The sequence below is a fragment of the Anabrus simplex genome, chromosome 8, assembly GCF_040414725.1.
Source record: "Anabrus simplex isolate iqAnaSimp1 chromosome 8, ASM4041472v1, whole genome shotgun sequence".
Lineage (NCBI taxonomy): Eukaryota > Metazoa > Arthropoda > Insecta > Orthoptera > Tettigoniidae > Anabrus > Anabrus simplex.
The window spans coordinates 83,112,320-83,117,446 of record NC_090272.1 but is presented as its reverse complement, the minus strand read 5'-3'; the positions used below and the strand labels follow the sequence as shown (position 1 = coordinate 83,117,446).

The 5,127-nt window shown below is 42.9% G+C and overlaps 1 non-coding gene across 1 annotated transcript; it reads left to right on the top strand.

Annotated features, from left to right (window-relative positions):
* Window positions 1-780: 780 nt before the first annotated feature.
* On the top strand, window positions 781-862 carry TRNAS-GCU (transfer RNA serine (anticodon GCU)). Its single transcript has one exon. It is a non-coding gene; the product is annotated as a tRNA-Ser (tRNA).
* Window positions 863-5,127: the final 4,265 nt, after the last annotated feature.

Sequence of the window (5,127 nt, the reverse complement as noted above, 5' to 3'; positions counted from 1 at the left end):
CATGTTTTTTTTTAAAATTTTTATAAATTTACACATTCAGAGAAAACTGACACGTTCCAAGTTTCATGTTACAATGTACAAATATACGGTGTTGAAGCGTACAACCTACGATTTACATTTTTTTCTTTCATGGGAACAACAGAATTTTCATTAAGAAAAGTAAAATGCTTGTTATTCATTCAGTGAAACGTAATATGTTTACATACTCAAAAAAGTTTAATGCTTGATTCTGCAGTGTGATGAAATGAAATGAAATGGCGTATGGCTTTTAGTGCCGGGAGTGTCCGAGGACAAGTTCGGCTTACCAGTTGCAGGTCTTTTGAGTTGACTCCCGTAGGCGACCTGCGCGTCGTGATGAGGATGAAATGATGATGAAGACGACACATACACCCAGCCCCCCGTGATAGCGGAATTAACCAATTATGGTTAAAATTCCCGACCCAACCGGGAATCGAACCCGGGACCCCTGTGACCAAAGGCCAGCACGCTAACCATTTAGCCATGGAGCCGGACTGTCTCGGCATTTACCAGGAAGTGAAAATATGAAACCACAGAAAACCATTCTCATGACAGCCGACGGTGAGGTTCAAACCCACGCGCGGCCACTCAGCCCACTTTCACTGTATAAATAAAATAATAATTTTGTCTGTACACTCATTAGATGTACAAAAATCACAGCGGACCGAATGACATTAAGTACGGCATTTATAATGGGTTTACAAACGGGAAACTGCTGTACAATTCACTTGCATGCAGACAGAGCGAGCCAACAGCGCGTACGACGAGGTGGCCGAGTGGTTAAGGCGTTGGACTGCTAATCCAATGTGCTCTGCACGCGTGGGTTCGAATCCCATCCTCGTCGCGTAGAATTTTAAATTGGTATTGCAGTTAAAATATTGTTATCATCATAAATTTACAGTACATTATGTAATTCCACTTTGTCCACCTCTGTGGTGTAGTGGTTAGTGTGATTAGCTGCCACCCCCGTAGGCCCGGGTTCGATTCCCGGCTCTGCCACGAAATTTGAAAAGTGGTATGAGGGCTGGAACGGGGTCCACTTAGCCTCGGGAGGTCAAATGAGTAGAGATGGGTTCGATTTCCACCTCAGCCATCCTGAAAGTGGTTTTCCGTGGTTTTCCACTGCTCCTACAGGCAAATGCCTTCCTTCTCTCTTCCTTGCCTATCCTTTCCAATCTTCCCATCCCCCACTAAGGCCCCTGTTGAGCATAGTAGGTGTGGCCAGGCCGTCTGTGCGTGGTACTGGTCATCCTTCCCAGTTGTATTGCCCAATCCAGAGTCTGAAATGCCTATTTTTATCCTCCACCCAGAATCGTATGCCTATAAGTCTAAAATCAGTTTCAATCGATTTTCAAAAGATGTACATGGTTTTATAGTGCCAATGAATGCCTATTTCGTGCATTAGTGCCTATTTTGAAGATATTTGAATGTTAAGTACCAAAGTACCAGGATAGCAGGTGAGGCCGCCTGGGCGAGGTACTGGTCATTCTCCCTAGTTGTATCCCTGACCAAGAGTCTGAAGCTCCAGGACACTGCCCTTGAGGCGGTAGAGGTGGGATCACTCGCTGAGTCCGAGGGAAAATCTAACTTACGATAAACTTGATCTTTAACAATATATATGGTAGAGTGAGGTTGTTAAAGGGAAAGATACTTATTTGACGTATGATATGTACATTATATGTTTCCTAAAGGCCGGTCTCCACTGATTAACATTTAACAACAATATGTTAAACGCAAAAACTATTAAATGTTGACACCATGTACATGTTAACTATTAGCATTGTGTCCACACTTATAAAGGTGCATATGGCCCTGAGGTTCACTCAGCCTACAGTAAAATGAGTACCAGGTTAATTCCGGGGGGTAAAGGCGGCCGGGCGTAGAACTAACCACTCTACCCCATCACGTGCCGAGGTTAACAATGGTGGAAGCCTTTATCTTCCACTCCTTCAAGGGCCTTCATGGCCTGTACGGAGGTGGCTTTGCTTTTTCCACACTTATAAACATGTTACACTTGACTTCCTTTGTTTATACACAGCTAGTTCATCATATCAGTTTGTAATATAACCCATTCAGGTGATGTCTTGCATTTTCAATCAAGGACATTGGACTCAGATGAAGATTTGGCCTTTGTTATTGCCATTGTTGCTTCTTATAGGATTTTGAGAAGGACGATGATGATGATGATGATGATGCTTGTTGATTAATGGGGCCTAACATCTAGGCCACCAGCCCTTCTTGAGAAGGAAGGAAAGGAGAATGTCCGTACGGCAATATCTGAATAGAAAGCACAATGTGGATGAAATTCTGAATGAGCGTAAAGTAGAAGAGAAGAATGGATTTGAAAACTGAGCATGATTTTAATATAGTTTACTTATACGAACTTTGCCGAAACCATACGAACAATGAATTTATTTAACATGTTTTCCAACCCCCGGAAAACACGCCAGTATGTTAACTTCAACATATCAAGTTAACATAGTCAACTATGAACCAAATGTTCGTATACATGTCAATTTCAACATGTCTTTTTTTTTAACATGTAGTTAAATGTTAATCACTGGAGACCTGGCTTAAGAGAAACTAGGTAATGATTTACGACAGGGCCTCTCAAACGCCCAAAATCTCACGCGTGCAGAGCGAGGTGCAAGAGCTCCGTGCACTGTGCATCGGTACCGCTCGGTGCCGCTCGGTATGGCTCGGATCAACGCTTCGTCTCTGGGCTACTCGGCTATGCTCGGCTCTACTCGGCTATACTCGGCTCAACTCAGCCCGGATTTGGAGCGCTACGGCGCAAGTGGGGAGAGGGAGACAGGCGGAGCGAGCGAGAGAGGCGTAAGGAAAGAGAGAGTTAGCGCTATTGCTCCAAATCGAGGAGTGGGGGGGTCTGCACTCTGGTCAACCAAGCCAAGTCGTCTTTTGCACCGTGCACAGTGCATGCACCACGCGCATGCACCCTGAGAGGCCTTGATTTACGAGAAGACAGCTCTAGACGGGTCGTGACATCTTCCGGCGTGTTCTGCATACGTGATGTGAAATATTTACCAGTAAACTCTTACCAAAGTACAATCCGAACAGGCACGTTGCTAGCTACTTACTCCGAAGACAAACGGGTTCGAATACCCCGTCGGCCATCTTCGAAATGTCTTGGTTTTTGTTTTGCGCGGGAGTGTGTGTGTGTGTGTGTGTGTGTGTGTGTGTGTGTGTGTTAACATCGCACTATCACATCGAAGGTTTTCGGTGATGCAAGGACGGAAAAGGGGTAGGATTGGGAAGGTAGCGGCCCTGCCCTTAATTAACTATTAACATTTGACAGTCATATCTACACGCAGTTTTTGACTCAGAACCGGTTTTCAGACTTTAAGGTCCATCATCAGTGAATACCTGCTTACAGGGCATGTCCAGCCAGCCCTTCTAATGTTTATTTCATCTTGGTTGCATTTTATCTCGACGACACATTTATGTGGATTAACTTTTAAGTAAGTTTTATCTCTGATGATGGTCCTTAAAGTCTGAAAACCGGTTCTGAACCAAAAACTGTATGCTGATTCGTCTGTCACATTTTAATTATAATTCACTTTGACATGCAACACTGTATTTCTGACTATAATTTAATAGATCATGCAGAAATTAAAAAGTGAAAACTAGTCTTAACTAGTACAAAAGTTGTAAACCATATTATTAAATGGATTACATTCCAAGTCGAAAGCCTGTTAAAATAATTGTTTTAAATATTACACTAAATTAGAATTAATTAGTACTGTAATGTAATATTAGTTATTTTATCCTTAATGATTTTGTTTTTTAGTAATGTGACTTGTGTGTCAATGGAATTAACTTTTAAGATTATTCTAGCTATACATTGTTTTTGTTTTAATTTGTATGTTTAAGTCTAAGTAATACTTGTCGTGAACATTGTAATTTGGACTCACGACCTGTTATGTTCACAATAAATAAATAAATAAATAAATAAATAAATAAATAGTCAGCCTATGTGGTGTAGTGGTTAGTGTGATTAGCTGCCACCCCCGGAGGTCCGGGTTCGATTCCCGGCTCTGCTACGAAATTTGAAAAGTGGTACGAGGGCTGGAACGGGGTCCACTCAGCCTCGGGAGGTCAACTGAATAGAGGGGGGGTTCGATTCCCACCTCAGCCATCCTGGAAGTGGTTTTCCATGGTTTCCCACTTCTCCTCCAGGCGAATGCCGGGATGGTACCTAATTTAAGGCCACGGCCGCTTCCTTCCCTCTTCCTTGCCTATCCCTTCCAATCTTCCCATCCCTCCACAAGGCCCCTGTTCAGGATAGCAGGTGAGGCCGCCTGGGCGAGGTACTGGTCATTCTCCCTAGTTGTATCCCTGACCAAGAGTCTGAAGCTCCAGGACACTGCCCTTGAGGCGGTAGAGGTGGGATTCCTCGCTGAGTCCGAGGAAAAAGCCGAACCTGGAGGGTAAACAGATAATGCTGATGATAAATAAATAAATAAATAAATAAATAAATAAATAAATAAATAAATAGATAATAACTGAAATGGGGCTGGATAAGATGGCTACTCTAACGAACACCATGTCCAAATTCAGAGGGGTATTATCAAAAAGCTTCGAGATCAAAACGGGTGTTAGACAAGGAGATGTTTTGTTCCCCATCCTGTTTATCTGTCTGCTGGAGGAGGTCATTCGGGGATGGAGAAATACACCAGCTGAAAACTCTGGATTAAAAATCGGCTGCAAAAAAGACAAGTTCGCAGATGACCTCGCACTCTTAGCTTCAAGTATGGAAGAAGCTACGTACCAGCTATCCTCCCTAGAACGCATAGCAGTTAAAGGGGGGCTGAAGATCGCTGTCAACGAAACAAAATTTCTGACCACCATCAGAGAAGCACACAAATTCATTTCTTCGGGGGACAAAATTATACAAAAGGCCAACTCATTCAAATATCTTGGAGAATGGATAACCCTAAATATTAATGAGGACCTTGCAATGAAGAGTAAATTCACTAAATTAGAAGGAGCTTATCATCTTTGTAAGAACATATACAAGTATAAATTCCTCTCCTTGAGTCTTAAACTTAGACACTACGACACCGTAGTAAGACCATCTGTACTGTACGC